Source organism: Indicator indicator, chromosome 16, assembly GCF_027791375.1.
Source record: "Indicator indicator isolate 239-I01 chromosome 16, UM_Iind_1.1, whole genome shotgun sequence".
NCBI classification, from domain to species: domain Eukaryota; kingdom Metazoa; phylum Chordata; class Aves; order Piciformes; family Indicatoridae; genus Indicator; species Indicator indicator.
In genome coordinates, this window is record NC_072025.1 from 21,273,773 (window position 1) to 21,294,329 (window position 20,557).

Consider the following 20,557-nt stretch of genomic DNA (forward strand, 5'->3'; position numbering starts at 1 on the left):
TTTTTTTCATGAGGAATTATGCATCATTGCACATTGTGCTTGTGATTTTATACAACATAATTACACCTTCTATTGACAGTTTTCTCTGCATTAATGGTAATTATGTCATTTAATGAAATTACAGTAATTGCATTAAAAAAACCTATAATCTGGTACAAATTAAAAGGGTATATTGACTGGAATTTTTACTATCATGTATATTTTTTTTACAGTTTGCATGATAGTTGCAGGAGACATTGACAGGATCAGGCACACGATGGGAAAGCAGCCACCCTAGCACCTCTGGTGTGACTGGCAGGGCTCACTGCTGATTTGCTTCAGGGTCCCTGCACACTCACCCATGCCAGCATACTTCATTTTTGCTGGCAGCTTGTCCCACTATATCAGCTTTAGGTTTCCTGCTAATGAAGGCTGCTGTGCCAGGCTGGGTACAGGTGGGAGCTATTTCTCCAGCTCAGCCCTAGCTGGCAGCCTGGGCCAGCCAGAGGAGGAATGTGGCAGGCACAGGCAGTATTTATTTATTTTGCAGTGACATTGCACTGTGTCTGATAATTATTTTATGATGGGTTAAGACTGGGAAGAGAGGAAGGAATGTGTGCTGATGGAATGTAACGTGGACTTTCTGGTCTAAGTGACTGCAGCTATTTATTGGTGGGCAGCTGGGACAATGACCGCTGTGGGATCATTTAGGAGCAGTTTGGGCTTCCCAAAAAGCCAGCTGATGCAAGAGCAGGGAAACCCTGGGGGTTGTGGGTGCTCAACAGAGCTGCTGGGGTTTGTGGATTCAGCAGGAAATCCAAACTTAAGCTTTTGAGCTCCTTGCTGCAGAGGTGAAATTTTGGAAATCTTCTCCACTAAGCTCTCTAAAGCTTTTTAAATCCAGAGAGAGCAGGAGGATGCTCCTTTTTGGCACTGGCCAAAAGGAAGCATGAGAGGTCACAGGGCAAGCTAGGTGAGGCTGCATGTGTGTGCATTTCTGTGCCAGTTTCCCTCCATCCTGTTCTGGGATAGCAGCAGAGAGATGGCTTAGACTCTGCAGTCCATGGGCTTCTGGGCATCTCTGCTGAGTGTGCTGTTTAACATGTTGTCACTTAAGCTTGTGATATGGGAGCTGGATCTGAGCCCAGTTAAACTCATCTCATAGAGGAGGACACCAACCATCTTATTAGACATGAAGAGTTTTTAATCCCTGGTGAGCTGGGCTATATTTATACTGTTGACCCAAAGGCAAAAGGCCATGAGCTTGTTGACAGTGTCCTCCAAAATTGCTAATTGCCTATCAGTAAGAGACAAATGCTCTTTTCCCTCAGGAAAGATGTTTGTTAATCTAGAGTTTACTTGGGGTAAATCTTTCACTCTGCATGTGGACAAGTGTCTTCTGTGTGTTATGGTTTGGCTCTCCCAAGCAAAACACAAAATGTTCTAGTGCTGTATATACTAAGCATAATTCAACCCTAGACATAACAACAATATACGGGTAAATCCAATTTAACTTGTGCATTGTTTTGCAGCACAGTGATTTATTTCTTTCCTTGATGTGTAGATCAATAAAGGGAAGTTCTTGGGACAAAAGTTTAACAAGGAACATGAGAAATCTATGGAGAAGGGAGACCAGTAACAGCTATAAAATCCAAACAATGTAGGATAGAGACTGAGTTACCAAGCATATCTTGGACCTCTGGCCAACCAAGCAGAGGGTAGAGGCTGATTTTAACTGAGACTTTGCTAGTGCATGGGGGCTGGACTAGATAACCTTTGGAGTTGCCTTCTCAACCCAAACCATTCTATGATTTACCAGTAGATGATAATAACTCACCCTTCTATGGGGTGGGGAACGAAGATGTGCTCTCCGATGAGCTTCCTTAAAATCTTTATTTTCCCCATCAATTGTTCACGATTTTTGAGCAAGCAGTTCCCTGATTCAAAGCACAAACCACCCTGCCACGACTACATATGTAACTGATGACAAGGGTATAGTCTTTTTCAGTCTTTTTTCCTCCCTTTTTTATTTTCTTCCTCATAGCTGAAGACAAAATAAAAATCATTGTTCCCTAACTATTCAGGAACAGCATTAAAGTAATGGCAGATTAAAACATCTCCACATTAAAAAGCTAAATAAAATGAATAGATGTAATCCTAAAGAGTGAAGAATGAGTATTCTTCAAACACTGAAGAAGGAACTTGGGAAAAGAAAAGCTTTAAAAAAACAGTTAAAGAAGTATTAATGCAACAGAGATGGTCTGTACTTCCACTTTCCTGTAGACCTTTTTGCTAAGGGCTTTTCTCAGCTCACTTGCAGCTTCTGTTTGGCTATACTTTTAAAGAAACAGTAAGAAAGGCACAAATGCAGTTCCTATTTCAACAGGGAAGCAGGAAAATAACACTCTGGGACAAAAATTTGTTCGTGCTTAAGGCTTGAGCTAGTGCTGAAGGAGCAGTGAAAGGCAGGGAGGGCTTCAGGAATTTGACCTGCTAAGTAATTCTTCAGAGCCCCTAACGTTTCCTCCCCTCTTTCCTTCTGTAAATCCCTGGCAAAGGCATATCTTTAAAATTATTGTCTTGAACTCCAGTGAAAAGGTTGGATCAGAGGTATGTTTTTATTTCAAGCTATTATATCCCAGTAAAAGCATTTTCCTAATGACAGAGGAAACATTTACATCCTACTCCCTCCACACTGCTCATGGCAGTGCCTGTGAAAATTCACCATTTCTGCTTGCAAAGCTGTTAGGAGCACGTTACCTGACACATGCAAGGAACTGATCAGATGAGAAACAGGCTTCTCTAGACAATTAAAGCTGATGGTTTTACCCTTTCTCCCAGCAATTTTTACATTGCCAGTGTTATTCTTCTGTGGTTAAGGGGGAATACGATTTAAGCTTGAGATCCCAGGCTTTGCTTTGCTGCAGCAGTTAAAATTCCTGGAATAGCAACAGTGATATTGATGATGCTGAGAGACATACAACAAAGTAAACACATGTTATTTCCAGCTCTTTCAAAAATGCAAGAACAAACAAGGACAAAGTTAATAGGGAAATAACCACTTAGAAGCTTGACAACACAATAAACAAGATTTAAAAAGCCAAGTTTGAAGCTTTGGAGTCGGGGTGAGAGGGAGCTGAGCAGAGACCAGTACAAATATTCCTTTTAACTTTGAAAAAGATACAGGGTCTTATGTTTCCAGCTCAGGGGTTTGGGGGATTTGCTTTTTAGTAGTGAAATATTCCAAAAGAAAAACAAAAGTATTGGTTTGTTGTTTGTTTTTTTTTTTTCTTTTCTTGCATCTGAGGAGTAATACCCTTTTTCCTCTAGGCTTGCTTAACGAGGCACTTAATCTAAAAAGTCTCTCACATTTAGGATTGGGGAGCTTCCTCTTCAATTGAATCTATATTATGCTCATATTTTTTGAGCCATAGTAGTGCTTTCTGTGCTATGTACTTCCAAATTTGCATGCATCACACAGGAGTGATTCTTTCATCCCTGGTAATGAGAGAGCCTCTTACTCTTGAATGGCATTATGTTGGTTTGAGTTGATTATAAAGCCTTTTAATACTATCGTTGCATGTGTTAAACTCTGTAGTCAAAGTATTCTGGTAAAAGCCCAGTCCTGCTGGAGGACAAGCCTCTGCACAGCTGGTCAGCAGGCATCTGTGTGCAGGCATTCAGTGAAAAATTAAAGCAAGGTGAAAGAAGGATGTGAACCTACAAGCTACTTATGTTGAAATCTCTCTCTCTCTGTATTTCTCTCTTTCTATTTGTATTTCTCTTTGTATTTCTCTCTATCTGTATTTCTCTCTTTGTCTGTATTTCTTTCTGTCTGTATTTCTCTCTATCTGTGTTTTTCTCTTTCTATCTGTATTTCTTTCTTTCTACCTGTCTTCAGAACTCAAATAGGAGTACATAGTTTTCATCTATTTGGCTGTTTAATGAGATCCACACCACCAAGCCCAGATGTGCAAACATTTTATCTAATAAAAACCAAACACACCCCCAAAAGACCCCAAACAACCAACCCCAAAACAAACAAGCAAAAAAACCCCAACACTAAAGCCCCCAAAAGCCCTAAAAACCCCCAAACAACAACAAACAACTTAATGAAAATGGCCTCTTTACAACTAAAACCTGAAGTAAATAACTAAATGCATCTGCAGTCAGTGCTGGCTGCCTTTGTGGTCAAGGTGTGACCTGTTGGAGGAGTCTGCTCGGCACTTGCGTTTCCAGCTAATTTGATACTGCCTCTTTGGTTTCTTTTTTGTGTGTGTGTGTGTGGTGGAAGCTTTGTCATTTGTTTCGAAGCTGTCATTTTTGTTAGTCTCCCTGGCTGATCTTTTTGGGCTCTCGTCAGGTGGTGTGTGTTCTCCATTGTCTGCCTGCTCTTGGCAAGCTCCAGGTCCTTTTATTGCCATATGACGTGGGTGTGCTTGCAGCAGTAGCCTATAATTATACCCACCACAGGTGACAGTTACAAGAGAGCTTTGGTAATAATTTTAGCTGCCTGATCTGATGTTTATGAAGAGCAAACCCTCTTTGTGGTCTGGCTGGAGTTTGCTATATTGTTTTGTACTTTAGCTGTTTGATTTATGAAGCCCCATCCATTATTATTCCCCCCCCCCCCCAGCTCGATACATAACATCTTGTGTCTTCAGAACTTCAAGGTTCTGAAGTTTTGTAAGAGAATGTTGTTGATTTTACATTGTTTGGGAGATTTTTCTATTTATTGTTTTAATATCTTGTATTTATTTTGCTTAGTCCTGTAGAGTAAAACAGTGCTGCTGCCTGTTGCTGGTTTTATTTGTGTATTTAACGTTGCTGAACTCCTGTTTCTAAACAGCCACTCGTTAGCAGATATGCTGTGCTCTCCTAGCTGTGAGACTAATCAACAGATTAGCATTTAATTATGGGGGGGGGTTTGTCTTTGACTGTTTAACTGTTTTATGAAAGATTACATTCACTATCCATGATGGCAGCACTGGTGCCTTTATCATTATTTAATTGGAAAACTTTCATACGCTAAAGCTGAATTTAGCTTGTGAAGCTTCCTGTTACTTTGCAAACTCACCCCCCACTATTAGGAATTTGCTGCAAAAAATGTGGGAAAGACTGAAGTAGATGCTTCCTGAAAGCTAGCTTTTTTTCATTTGATGTCTTCTGCAGATTTAGGTGGCATAGAAGAACATCAAATTAAATGTCTTGAGTATCTTCTGAATTTATGAAGGGGAAAAAAAAACAACAACAACCCACCAACCAAACAAAACCACAGCAATAAACCACCACCCCACCAAAACAAAAACCCAACAAACCCAAACCAAGCCAACCAAACCCCAAACAAACAAAAAATCCAGCAAAACAAACCCAAACCAACCAAGCAAAACAAAAACCAAAACCAAACAGGAAAAATAAAAAAAACAAACCAGCCCAACAAAAAACTCCAATAATCCAAAATCTAAAAACCACCCCAAAGCAAAAACCAAGTAATAATTTGTGATTCCTATCAATGGACTAATAGGTTGACAAGAGAATTTGCTTTGTAACCATTTGCTGTCTTATCTGGTCCATACCAGGATCCACTCACTGTTATATTCCCAATTTGCCTCTTGCCTTTTCTGAAGTTTCACTTTCTTCCTGGGTTAGAAATTGCATAAACAAAGATGAAATTAGTATTCTAAGTTTTAATGAGTTCTGCATCTGTGTGAGACTCATTAAACAGGAGCATGAGAGAGAAGCTACTTTACCCCAGCACTATTGGAAATACCAGAATTTGAGAAGCTTATGTGTAAAATTCCCAAAGTCTGGCATAGATTTGCACTTATGCAAGCTGTATGGAAAAAGGGATACAGCTCAGCCCAGACTTTATAAGCCAAAAAAGGTAGGAAACCCGTGGTATCTATTATGAAAAAGGTATGTTTTAGGAAATGAAATGTTGTTAAAAGGATAAAATTCCTTTGCTTTCTTAGTATGTGCTATTTTTTTCCCCCCAGAACCCCAGGTGCATTGATTTTCTTTCAGTCAGAATCTGCTGGTTTTGTCTCATTATTCACATTATTTTGCCCTGGCACCTCTTAGTAAGCACTTTGACACAGTTTTACAGAAAGATTGTAGATTTGGTCTATTATCTCCCTTGTCATTAGTGGAACAACTCTATCAGTATTTTGTGTTTTCTAAATTTAGTCTTTTTTTTTTCTTTTTTAACCTGATTTCTAAAAGGCAAATTGTTTACTTTTTACACAGATGCAATCTTGGAGCAGTGCATTCCCTTGGAATAAATATATAGGCAGGTTTTATATTTCTTGAATAAGAGAATAAATAGAGACATGTCTGTAGGTGATTTAAGTCACTGTAACTCCATTAACTTCAGCAAATCTATGTTATTTACCATCAGTTAAAAACCCTCCATCGTCATTTTGGGGCAAATCCTGTCTGATTAGGAGCCACAAAAGAGGAAGAAAAGCCTGTAGATGGCGATGGACCCTCAGGAATGAGCCAGCGCTCTAGCAGTCAGGCTTTTGTCAGATTTTTCTGGCAGGTTTTCTTTCTCTTGCTTGAACTATTTTATTTTACATTTAATTCAGGCATTCTCTCAGCACTAATCTAACACTAGTTGCAGAAATCTTGACAACTGGAAGAAATTTCCTATTTGAAGGTAATGCAACATTTTGGTTTTATGATGGAGACAGATGCACCTTGAGGGGTTTCTCTTAAAGTATTCTACTTCTTGTGGGGCTTTTTTTGAAATCAGAAGGTGTTGGATCCTTGACAAGATCTGAAGTAAATGGGGATTAGTTTAGAAACTACAGAGCAAATGTATTTTTTTTTTTAAAGTCTCTTCTCTTTTACTTCTCTTCACTAACAACTAAGACGCGCTTTAGCTTAGTGGTTAGTCTTAAGCAACCAGGAAAGTTCTCAGGTTGTATAAGGATAGCAATAATAAAAAATAAAAATAGCTTAAATCAGGATATGTCCCTTCCATTTTATTTTTCAGCATTCACTGGAAAGTAAATCTAGAGCAATGGGATGATGACAACATCCAAGAAATCTGATTTTAAAAATAAATCAATCTGTGCTATTAATTACTAATAAATTTGACTGTTGCCACAGCAAAGGAATCTCTGAAACACTGATACCAATAGCACCATAGAGTTGTGATTGCTTCCCTCCACACTTCATGAAAATGGAATCTAATACTCTTAATTGTGACATCCACTCTGTGTTCAAGCTTATCTTGGTTTCAGATGCTGGTGGGGGTTTTTTTGTTTGTTTTAAAGGTAGTGCTATGAGTGTTATTAAATATGTGAAACATATAGTGGTTTGTACTAGCCTAATATGCTGCTTTATTTTAGCCTGAGCATTACCCATGTAAAGTCAGCATGTTCACTGAAAGGTGAACATCAGATGTGAGCAAAAGTCTGCACTAAAACAGCCTTTATTTACTCTGCCAGCTCAGGTTCAGAACTTCGACTGGCTTTTAGGAGAAGTCACTGTCTTCTGTACTTTCCTTCAGCTTTCATCTTTTAATGGAACAGAGGAGCTGCACAGCTCTGTATCAAAGCCAATTGTCAACTTTCATTAGATGTGGTCTATTGTTTGTTCAGATTAGAAATAACTGCATTACACTCTGACTTTGAAGGCTTGTTTGTTTTTAAATATACTAGGTATATGTGACCTTTTTGTCATCTGTGATGCACTTGGCTTGACAAATTTGAGAGATCCATTTAAACAGCAGCACAAACTATTTGTAATGCAGGTACTCCACAAAAGGCACTTTTGTAGCTCTGCAAAAGTAAAACAAAGTCCTGCAGCTAATACAAAGTAATGACAGATTCATGTAGAGCATTGTTAGCTAGCACTGTACCTCAAATAGGCTGTACAGGGGAGGAAAAAAGACCCCACCACTGCTTAGTGAAAATGCAGCACCCGTAATTTAGCGGTGGGTGGGAATCCAGTTAGCTGATCTTAAAAGCCTCATTATGCACTGTCCATCTGAGAACTGTTCAGATGTGGCCTCTGTCAAAACCTCATGGCAAGGAAGTCTAATTCCATTAAAAAAATAAAGTAAGCAAATTTCCTTAAAATGTTTAGGATATGAACTGAGAAATGCATAACTGAGGCAGTGATATTAGCTGCCTTTTTAATTTTTTTTTTTGTTTTAAACTGAACATGCCCATCAGGAATTAGATGATGACTTGTTCTTAGCAGTTAAGAAAACTTCCCCAGACACTTCCATGTACACATTTGGGAAAATTATTTGCAATGATATATTTCCATTTCCTTAATAAACTAGACCTGTCTTCCTAATTCCCTTTCCCTCAAGTCCCTCCATGGGGCTTGAGAAATGAAGTATTTTGAAATTATTATCAGCTAACTGTTTCTATGAATAAAATCTAATCTATGCTTTAAGAAAAAAATTATATTCCAAAGATGGGAAATAAAGAGCAGCAGTAAAAAGGAAATATGAGATTAATAAAAATGACGATGTTTTTCAGAGCTACTCTGTTTTTTTTTTTTTTTTGGAAGTAGTCCTTCTCTCTCTAACAGCATGCATTGCAGTAGCTTCCCTGCTTTCTGTTTTAAAAGTTTTATGAATACTGGCAGAGATAGTGGTCCTTTAGTGCCCGGTGAATGCTGTCTTACACACTGATACCTATAGCAGCACATACAGAGTGTCTATGAGATCAAATGCTCTGGCTCAAAAGCCTTAGGGAAGCATTATGTGTCTGAGGTCTGATCTATTGTCTGGGAGGTCGGAGAGTGTTAATGCACTCTGCAAAGATTAGACTCCCTCTCTAATTGCTCCAACACTTCCTTAAAGGATTTAAACAGTCAAGAAAGGTGATGCTCCTTGTCAGTTTTTGTCTTCTGACAGCTGTTGAAGTTTATGTGTCTTTCCACGGAGACCACTACATCACATAAAGCAAGCAACGTCAGAGGCATGGACCCTGAATTAGGACCGAGAGCACCGAATGCCATTAGCTGCATTAGCTTTTAAATACTTCGAGGGCTGGGAACAGGATTGCTATTACAAGCCATACCATGGGTGATGGGAACTCCCAGTGTCTCACAAAAAGTTTTAACTTGCTGAGTTTGATGAACAGTCATTCTTTGAACTCTGAGGTGGATCACATTATTGTCTGCATCCCTCAGAGCCCAGCCGGTGCTTCCCCACCACACCTCTGCAGTACCGAGGCAGTGGGTGTGTAGCAGCCACTGCTGCTGGCTGCAGTACTGCTTTTTGATCTAAGTGCAGTGCTAACTCTCAGCTGCTGGGAGCCACTTTTTGCTCTTTACCCCCACATTTTTCTTTCCCTCACTAAGTCTGATAAGGATTTGATTTCCTTTGGTTCACAGAGCTTAAATCATGTATATAAAAACTACTCAAATCTGGTAAAGCTCTGGCAGGAGAGTTTTTCTGCTGCTTAACCAGCATGTCCACGCTGACAAGTACTGACCCTCATCACTAGCTTTATGAAGCAAAACAGAAATTTGTGCAATAGGTCAGAACCACTTAAAAGAACGAGATTGCTGTTGTGCAGTCTAGATGTTTGAAAATCAGTCTGAAGTACCAGATAGTTTTGCTGCTGGTTTAGGAAACTAACCTATTACAATGGCTAATGTTTGCAAAGGATGCTTCCTTTGCTTGGAGAAGCAGTTTAAGAGCAAGGGATGAAAGAAGGTGAATATCACTGAGAAAGGAGAAGCATGGCTCAAGCCCTGGAGAATTTGGAAGATTTAGTGTTTCTGCAGCCAGACCATGGTATCCTAACATTGACAGGAAGAGCAGCTTGATTGTAATGAGAGTGGAATCTGACCCATCTTTTTTAAACGTCCATTCCTGTTTCCAGACAGCTGTGTGTCCTGTTTCCCTGCAGCTCACACAACATGCCAGCTCCTGCTGAACAGAGAGACATCCTCTAGGTTGGGTTTTTAGGTTTTGTTGGTTTGTTGTTTTTTTTTTTTTTTATTTATTTGGTGGGGGGGGGGGTTGTTGGGGTTGTGGTTTTTTTTTTTCTTTTGGTGGATCAGAAGCTTTTTGATTTGAGACAGTGTCTGTGTTTTTGCTAGTCTGGCAGCATCTAAACGTGTTGGTGTATATAATCCATTTCACACAATTAAATGTATAAATATGACCTATATAAATATACATGCATTTAATGCCCCTTTTCTAGACTCTGAGCAGATGACTAATACAGCTGTGCAAAGGAGAAAAGGATTTTTTTTTTTTTAAAAAAAAGCCCTCTTGGCTCTGAATCGGAAATTGAGGAGCAGAATTCATCAAGTGTATTCTGATGGTTCTCACATGGGTAGTTCCTCCATCCCTTCCTGCATAGCATGTTCCTTTGCACTGTTGCTATATTACATGAAATGTTTCATCTGTATATAAAAATTAAAAATTCAAACAAAAATCTGGCCCTCATGAAGAACAGGCCCTTTGGGCATATGGTTCATTATGCATATTCGTTTAATTACTAAAACACTTGGGATGTCTCTACTGCCCTTGCTTTCAACTTGTAAAGTTGGATCTGTTCTGCAGCACAGAATATGTTGAACAGGCATGTGTCATAAAGGACTTCAGTTTTCTCCTGCTTAAAACTCTATATAATGTTCTTGGCTGGCTTCTCAGAGTTTGCTGAATATTAGTTCAATGCACTGCATCAAAACAGCAATTCAGGATCTCTTTTTTTTTTTTTTTTCCCTTAACACCTCTCTAACTCCCAAAAAAGGCAAAGTTTTACAGTGGTTAGTTGAGAGTTGTGTTTAGTAACGTGAGACCAAGTCTTTAGATTGCAGACACATTCCCACAAAGCACCTAAAGTCTCACGTTGAAGCTGTATAACTTTTATTAGCTAAGAAGGGATTGCTGTGATAGTGTGACTTTAATTGATTTTCAGGGCAAACAGGTGGTGATGGTTTAGGCATCCCCTAGTCTCCTGCCATTCCTAATTTGGAGCTGCACATATAATAGCTTTATTAAAATAAACAATCTTCTGGCTTTAGTTTTACCTGAACAGCTGCCTGAAATTGCAAGAGTCTTGCAACTTTTTTTTTTTTTTTTGGTGGTGTTTTTATTTTTTTTAAGGTTGTTCTGTTATTTTGGAAAGCAATATGCTCCAGATCTGCTGGTGGGAAATCTCTCTGACATAGCTACGCTGTCAGTGCTTAGGAGATTTTTGTGTCACTGCTGTTGTTACTAGCTTACAATAGTAATGTATTTAGGGTATAATTACACTGAGGCTCCCAGGCATCTTCATGCGTTTGTTCTGTATGCTGCAGTTTTGTCACACTGCTGATTATGAACCTGCTGAAATTGCTTAAGCATGTTGGAATCGCTCACACTGTTCTCAGTGTTCCGTGTGTTTCAGCTGTGGGGGAGGGCTAAGGTTCACTGATGAGTTTTGTTTTCCTTTTGACTGTGGGAAATGGGTCTTGGGTGGATGAAGAGACCTTCTGGGCTCCAGCACGAGGCTGTGATGGGGAATCCCATGAACAGCATGAGGGAAGAGAATAATTTGAAATTCTTTGCCTGAAAGGATGTTGTCTTACTGCTTTATATGTGCTTTATAGGTATTTGTAGAGTTCTGATTTATGATCTAGGTTTTCTAGGATTTTCTTTTTTTATTTTACTTTTTTTTTTGTCTTCTTTATTTGCTCCTTCTGCTGTGTTTCAGTCTGAAAAATATTTCTTTAGGACTGGAGGTCTTGGAAAAGAGGGTACCAGAGAGTTTTGCAGCATTAGTGTGTACAAGCATCTATTCCTCATTTATGTGAGTTTACTACAACCTGATTGATTGATTTTTTTTTTTTTAATTTTTTTTTCTTATGCCATAGCTGGAGACTCCAGGAAAGTAACCTTATGTGCTATCCTCCTTCCACTAAACACTGAATTAAGTCTAATTAAGCATACTCACTTTATTAGAGAGCTCTTTCTCCTTTACTCATTCAGCTCTCAATCTGTACTATGAATGTGAAGCAGAAAGTCATTGAAGTGGTTTAAACATATTGTTGGTGCCTCCAGTTGCTACCAGTTGTAACCCTATGTTGAAAGCCCAAAGTTAAAGAACCCTTCCACCAAATATTCTTTCCACTTGCTGTACAATTACATCACCATCTGACCCTCACTGCTAATGTTTCTCTCAATGCTAACAAATATGTCTCCAAACTAAAGTGGACATTTATCAGCTCTGCCAATGATAAATTTTTTCGTGACCCTTTTAAGGTGTTCACCTTACCCAGAATAAATAAAATTAACCTACATTTTTGCCTCCTTTTAAATAGCACAGATATTTTTTTTCTGACACTTTTGGGAAGAATTATTTACTCTAAGATCAGGCTTTTAACTTGCATAATGCCTGTCTTCCTGCAAATAGATCATAACTTTCTGTGTGAGAGTAATTTCAGAACTATGACCCTGCTGATAAACAAAGCAAAACATTACAGAGGGGGAATGACCATTTAATTTAGCTATGATATGAAAGAACAGATTATTCTTTTTTTTCATTATTCTTTTTTTTTTTTTTTGCCACTCTCCCCTTTGTTTTAAGAACTTTCCCCAACTGCCTTTGTCTGTGATAGTTGCCCCTTTAGGAATAACATGCAGATTTATTCCCCTAACCCAGTCCCAGCAGATTACCCCAAAAGATAGAAAACTGTTGTAATATTTTTCCCCCCTGTTTTTTCAATTTTAAGCTTCATTGCTGGAGGGTCTTAACTGTATTTTACTTGGCACAGGAAATGTAAAATATGTTAGATAAAAACATGAGGGAAAAATTAGACCGGTCAGCATGCCAGCAAACAGCTCTTTCTTTTAGGCTGCAGACACTGAAGGTTTTGAAGTCTTTGACTCTAAAAGTGTTGTACATATGTAAATATAGACCCCAAAACTTGGGGGGGTTGCAGTTGGTTTGCCTCCAATTAACGCTTTTGGGGTTAGGGATAAGGAGAAAGCAGCAGCCACAGGAAAGCTGTGGAGTCTGGTGGTGGGCTCTTAGGCTTTGGGGTCTCAATATATGTGTCTTGAAGGACAAAGAAGATCCCCCTCAGACACACATCCTTGTGTTGAAAATGAGCAGCCACACTGGCTAAATTGTCAGATAACCTTCAAATAGCTGGAATGCCATATTTAAACCTTAACTGAACTATAAACCTGGCATATGAGAAACCTAGTGAAATAAACTCGAACCAAGTGACTCTTCCCTGGCCCCCCGTGAAAAGAAGGATCTCTAAGAATATTGTTTTTAATTTCCTAGGCTAATGTCATTAGTGTAACCAAAATAAAGGAAAACACTCAGGTTTTAATCTGATTTTTATTTTGTTCTTTATCTTTTCCTGATCCCATTCATTGTTAGGAATAAAGAGCAAACCCACTGAATGTGACCAAAGTCGTCGAGGATCAGTGTGAGGACATTTTGTAAGTGTCTTAAAGTCTAGCACCCCAGCCTCCCTTTTTGAAATGACCACCAGCATTGTCCCAAGAGATTGGTGGAGAACAAGCTGGAATATTGTCAGCTCTTCTGATTGCACTGCAACTTTTCCAGAGCAATGTGCTTTTTCTTAAAGCACCATTTCTTAGTCTGGTGATTGCACATGAATCACAGTTTACATTTAAAACACAAAAGAGTTTCTACTTCCTAGCAGCAGCAAATAAAACAAGATCCTCCAGAAGAGTCTTCAGGAGGAGAAAAAAATAGAAGCAAAGCCCCAACACATACTGACTTCAATAGTAAGAGATTTTTTTTGTGTGTGAGTTCCTTGTTGTTGATGATTTTGTCTTTTTTTTTTTTTTCTTTTCTTTTTGGGAGTGGGAGACATTGGGGGTTTTTTGCTGTTCTTCAGAGCAGTGGTGGAGTCACCATCTCTTTATGGATTTAAAAGCTGTGTAGCTATGGTGCTGAAGGACGTGGCTTACTGGTAGATTTGGCAGTGCTGGGTTAGTGGTTGGACTTGATGGTCTTAAAGGTCTCTTCTAACCAAAACAGTTGTATGAATCTGTCGTTCTTTCTGAATGTTCATGCTGGTGATGAAATTGTGACCCTGATGACCCTGATTCTTCTCTTTTGAAGGCTTTATTCTATCAATGGTTTCCTTGTTGCATCTTCGTGCGTAATGTAAATTGCCAAGTACAAGTTGAGTTTTTTTGCTCTTTCCTCCTTAACCTCATCCTGAGCCACTTTTTCAGCAAGCTGCAGCTAGGACAAGCAGAGATGGGACATGTGGATAAGGCAGCCAGGGCATGGCTTTACAGCTCTGTTATTTAGCTTGCACAGACAGTTGAGGTGGACAAATGTGGCCAAGTTTCTGCTATCCAAAGCATCTTTTGAAAAAAATCAGGGAGCTCTCCATCTTAGGAAATGGTGCAAACATAACCTTTATTCCTGCCTCTCAATTATATGCAGTCATGAATGCACTACAAACTGAGTTATTTTAGGACATAGTTTGATGTTTGGAGTTTTTAAGTTGATTTTTTTTTTTCCTGAGTATCTTTGGTTTTAGATCCCAGTTGTGTTTGCACTTGCAACAGAGAATTTGTATAGAAGAGCTAAGATTTTTGCCTGTGGTACACACTTGGAAATTAGTAAGTTGTTTGCTGATGTGTGGAGCAATGCAGAGATAATTTGTCATGTGGCATAAATATTTAAAGGATATTTTTATCTTCCTTCAGGTTGTTTTTTTGTTTTGGTCATCACTGTTCATTACAACACAATGTTTCATGCCACTGTTGAGATGTTCTGTGTGCTTCGGCTGGGGACACAAAACAGCAAATTGAATCTAAAGTAAGCAGGTATCTTCTGACAGTGCTGGTTTATTTAAGTATCATTTCTCTTCCTGCCACCTCTTCTCTTACTGCATTGCAATGAGGGAGCAGCTCTGCTCATCACTGACCCTGCCTTGAGCTCCAGCTTGGGGGCTATGAAGTGGCACAGGAGCGTTCTCAGCTAGCCATGGTGCCCTGTGGGAGAGCATCGTATGGATGCAGCAAGGGAGAGGATTGGTACAAGTGATTCTGGAACACATTTTTGGGAGAGGACCTCTTCTTGAAGAAGGTGTTCAAGGTCAGATTGGATGAGTAACCTGGTTTAGTGGAAGATGTCCCTGCCCATGGCAGCTGGTTTGGAACTAGGTGATCTTTAACGTCTCTTCTGATCTAAACTGTTCTATGAATCTATGAAAAGAAAAATCTTTGGGAGGGGCACATTAAAAGGAAACACATTTGGTGTGACTGCCTCAAACCTTGATTTGCCATGCCTGGAGGTGGGGGATGTAATAGACTAATTCCCATAGTTGTTGTAGGCTCCTTTCTGAAATCTTCTCCCTGGTCCAATGCAGAAGCCAGCCCAAGAGCACCAGCTTCCTTACTGCACTCACATTAGGCTAAGCCTGTGCCACATGCCCTGACTGCTGTTAGCATGGCTTCAGCACCACTGTTCACACCTCCACAGTGCCTGTGTCTGGAGGAGATCCCTCGGAATATACTAAAATATATATATCTCCATATGCATGAATGTACTGCTCTTTGTGCATGAGTTCATTCTTTCCTCTACTCTTTTACTCTCCCTTTCTGAGGGCAGGAATAAGTATCTGTCAGAAACCATTTGTTGTTGACAGGCTTATTGCCTCCAAGGGATTTGAGTGCCCTTTTGGGGAGCCAGTATCTTATGTTACTGGCTTATGTCCTCTATTTTGTTCAGGGCAGAAGGATTGAAAGCTTAAAAAAACAACCCCAAAATGCTAGGGAGTCTGTCCCTGAACATTTGGCTGCAGAAATTTCTCCTGGTTTATAGAGTCTGTTTGTGCATACGTGGCAACTTTTGACTCCATAACCTAGAGATAAGCTAAAAATAGGTATTTCCTCTCCCCTGTAAATAAAGTTGTGTCTCAAATCAAAATCAGTGTTTTGATTTAGTTCAAAACATGACTTGGGACAGTCACAGCAGTATCAGCTTGAATTTTTTTCTCCTGGCTTTGTGAATTGCACAGACCATGTTTATAAGTTGCAAGGAAACTTTTGACAAAGCTGGTAGTAGCTTGGAGTTCAGTTAAATTCTGTGTGGCTTTGAAACTTCAAGTTTCAAATAATATTTTTCACAGCTCCACTGATGAGGCATTTCATTAGTATCAGAGCTAAGAAAATAACTTTTTTTTCCCCCCATTGGTTTTTTGCATGCATCTAATTTCTTTTCACTTTTATTTTTTCCGTCTGATGGAATCTCTCCTCCTTCTCCCATCATTGTTACTTTGAGATTTCCTCTGTCAGACAACACAGCATCTTTTGCTTTTTCACAAAGACTTACCAGCTCAGACAGAGCCTGGAGTTTAGAGTTAAAAAAAAAAAAAAAAAAGATTAATGTAGTTACTGCATAGAAAAGTCACCCAGAAAAGCCTATCTATTGCTAGATTTCTAAACCTCTTAAAACTGCTCTGTCCCACGACTGTGGCTTTGCTGGTGACAAATGTTTTATGGGCATGCTTTAGTAGACACCCGTCTAAAATCTGTTCCTAATAGTCGGATCCTAAATTGGAACCAGAGGGGCAGAAAACCCCCAGATTCGAAACGTGTTTCTAAGGGTTTGTTTTTACTTTCAGTTGAGACTGCCTTCTCTCATCTTTTGTACTGCTGTCAAAAGGGCCACTCTCATGGTTGTTCAAACTCCATGCTTCTTGACAGGAACAGTTGGACCCCTCTTCAATGATTTTCAGATGAAACAGCTTCCAAACCTCCAGAGCTTTAGCTTGTAGTTATTAGGTCCTTTGAAACAGCAACACATTAATCAGCTCAAATCAAGTGGTCCTTTCTCCAAGGCTGTGATATTGCTGTTCTCTTCTTGGTAGAACTCTAGTCTAAATATTAGTTTCAAGAGCTCTTTTTCCTCTAGATATGTCTATGCAGTTTCTGTTTTGATCATTGTTTTATAATGCTGTGAATTGAATTGCTCAGTTCCATAATAGGCTTATATACTCTCAAACTGCATTAAAAGGAGTAAAGCAGAAAGCTAGCTTCCACTTGTTTGACTTTTATTTTAGAAATTGGCTACTGTCCTTTTAACTTCTCTCATGCACAGTGTGAAGTCCAGCAGGAAAGTCTTCAATGTTGTAATGGATTATGTCTGACAGAACTTGGTCTAACGATGATTGAAAAACAGTATGGTTTGTTAAAACTGAATCATCTGAAACAGGGACTTGGTTTCTGTCCCTGACTTCTGTGCTACTGTGCAAGTGATCTGAACCTGTTAATGACTTCCCTTGCCAGTCTGTGTATTAGATAAAAGAGAGACCAGGGATTACAAGAAATGGCCATAGCCATTACGTACATCAGCTGGTGAACCGTTCTTAAGTTTTGGCAAAGAGTATTCCTGAGAAAATAATTTAGGGAGGATAATGCAGGAGTGTCTCCCAGGCACAAGGTATCACTTATGATAAGATGGGGAGGAAAATAACAGCATCTCATAGTTTGAAGTGTGAGTGTCTGCATCACAGGGCTGCTGGTGCTGTAGTCAGTGTTGGGGAGCTGCATGACAGATGAAACAGGACATGGGTCTGTTTGGGAACTGCTTAGGAAACTGCTGCTGCAGAACTATTCAGAAGGTTCTTAGAATGCAGAAATATTTCTCTTTGCTTTATAAGCACCCTCTGAACTTTTCTTATGTATGTTCACAGCAATCATTTCCCATACCTCTGAGGCTAAATAATTTCTGAATAGCTAAATCAATTTGTCTTGTGTCTGTGTTGTGCCACAGTTCCCTTTACTGTGGTAGCAGTAAAGCAACTTCCTAAGGAGATGTGGGAGCTCTATCAAAGCATCACTGTCTGAGTTAACAACTCAGCAACTGATTAACCAGGCAGCAGTGGAGGGGAAGCATCACTGTGCCTCAGCTATCTATTGAGACTACAGTGAGATTTTGTAGTTATTTTGTAAGTTTTATTTAAGGTCTGAAACTTAATAATACAGAAAATATACTGTTGGAGCGAAAATCACCAAGGTCTTGATTTTGTATCTTGCCTAGATGACCTGTGATTGCAAGGTTCTATAATGCTTGTAACTGAGCAGTGATGTTCATATAGGATGGTGACAGATGCACTAAAATTGGTTCAAGTCCTGCAACTGAATGAAGGAAGAGAGGTTCTTCAAGAGTTTCATTGACTCCTGTAGGACGTTGCCTCGCTGACTGCTGGTGGAGGCTTTCTGCTGCATAGAGAAGACTGAGTTTTCTAATGCCCCAGGGAGATTGTATAAATGTGACCTCCTCCATCAGACTGAGGCAGATACTTTGAGTTAATACCTGGCAACATGAGTTTCCATGAAGGAGTTTCCATAAGACTCAGTTGTATTTTTGTGTTTGTCTGTTTTTATCTATGTGTACCTGAACTAGATAGTGGGACAGATCCACACAATAGCAGTTCCTTGTTCTTTAGAGTGATAGTTGAGGTAGGACAGGAGCTGGTCTCATTTTTTCTCTTACAAAGCAAGTAGAGATTCATCCAAGGCAGCTGGAAAAGCCTCAGAGGAACTTGTTCAGGTGAGAACTATTAATTTATGGAAGACTTTTTAGCTTGGAATATCACTGATTTTGAAGTCTTTGTTACCTTAAGCCAGATCAAGTACTGTGCCTTCTTGGCCAGGATTCTTGTGTTCTGTTGTCTTGCTTACATATGAAATGTGGCTGTTGGAAAGCAGGATCTAACAGAGAGGAAAAAAAAAATCAACCCCAAATCTTCTTCTGTGTTAGGTTCCAGTGGTACAAATCAGTAGTATGGTGATATAATATCTGATGTCAGCCCATTTTCTAAATGAATATATCTCAAAGATTATTTTACTGGCCTACAGATGCCTAGAACAGGATGGCAGTCTAATTCCTTGTGTAGCAACAGCTAACAGAAAACCAGGTTGACTTTAGAAAATGCAGCTGCTGTTTAGCCAGGATTATGGATACAGCCATTCCTTCTTGCCTTACATTTGGCCCCTGGTAGATATTAACTGGACATTTGCCTGATGTCAAACAATTCTTCTTGTTTTAAAGTCACTGCAGCCACTGGTTTGTAAGGGCATAAATTGTCAGCCTGCTGAATGCCATGGGAAGAACATCCTGGTAGGGTGTGGCTAGACTTTTAGGTCCATAACACAAAATACGTTGTCATAAATATCCCAGTCTGTAGGTTCCAGTGTTGCCTTTATATGTAGTGTTTGATGGGCTAAGGATGCAGGAAGGTAGAGATTTAGCTTTCTGATCATCACCTGTAAAGTTTTTCTCATTGTTGCAGCTTGGGATGCATTAGCTGGATCTGACTCATTTTCACCTACCTGCTTTATTCTAAAAATGTAATTTTTGTTTCAGATCATTCCAGGTTTCTTCAGGGGAAGAAAAATCAGATAAATGTGTCTGTGCCTTGTCTTTAAAGGACATCATTTAAAATAGCTTCACATTACTGCCAGCATTAGGCAATTCTTCTGGAAACACTGTGTACAAGTAGAAAAGGAAATGGGATCACAACACGCATTTTATGGCACTGCTGGATTTGGTTTATTAACTTTGTATTTCCAACCACTCCAAGTATACAGTCTGTTCCAGGTATCCTTGGTACTTGAAGATGGGATTGCAGGGTTTTTTTTTAAATCCTGAGTGCTTTCTAAGTCTCCATCTTGTTATTTAAGTGTTTTGCTGATCTGATTTGCAGAGCAGAACTTCAAAGTTTGGCTTCTGGTTTTGCTCTTAGCGGATTTTGTCAGATACCACTCCAGACACACAAGCTTATGCCATTTCTGGGCAGAGAGACTCCAAGCAACCAGTGAAACCAGAATCTGCTCTGCTGTAAAATGGCAAGGGTATGAGAATGAAGAGTAGGCTTCCTGTGTTCCTTTCCAAAACCATGCACAGATGCAACCTAAAGCCCTGCCTCCTGGAAGGTGATGGTCCTTTCTCCGTGCTGCTTGCCCAGAACATAGGCTGATTGATGGTGAAAATTCATTTGCTGCTTATCCCCCATGGTGTGAGGAGGGAGCTGGATGGCTCACGTGGCACAAGAGCAAGAAACTCTCCTCTAGCCTGTGAAAGACCCCCTGGCAATTAGGTTTTGATGAAGTGGAAGAGGTTTACCTCTGTAAGTGGTTCTGTTACACTCTTGGCAGTAAGACTAAAAGGCTTTCAGGTGTGAGAGGGTCCCAGGAAGGAGTGAATAAAGCCTTGAGACTACCCTTATGTTCATGGCCCTGTGCTTCACCAGAAACAGGGGAGAAGCAGCCAACAAATGGCAGCCTAATGGATTTCAACAGAATCAACAGAGTGCACACTTTGCAAGCAGATTTTCTTTGCCAGAGTAAAATGAATGAGATTAACAAAGATACAAGGATGAATGTTCACAGGGATAGTGACTGCAAGGTACAAGGATGAATGTTCACAGGGATAGTGACTGCAAGGTACAAGGATGAATGTTCACAGGGATAGTGACTGCAAGGTACAAGGATGAATGTTCACAGGGATAGTGACTGCAAGGTACAAGGATGAATGTTCACAGGGATAGTGACTGCAAGGCCTTCTTGGATACTTTTAAAGCACTTGTGTGCATTCTTCTCTGCTGC

At 39.7% G+C, this 20,557-nt stretch overlaps 1 protein-coding gene across 1 annotated transcript in view; it reads left to right on the top strand.

The window, feature by feature from the left end:
• The window catches only part of MCTP2 (multiple C2 and transmembrane domain containing 2), a 108,516-nt gene that overhangs the window by 62,958 nt on the left and 25,001 nt on the right, over positions 1–20,557 (top strand). The window lies entirely within an intron of this gene.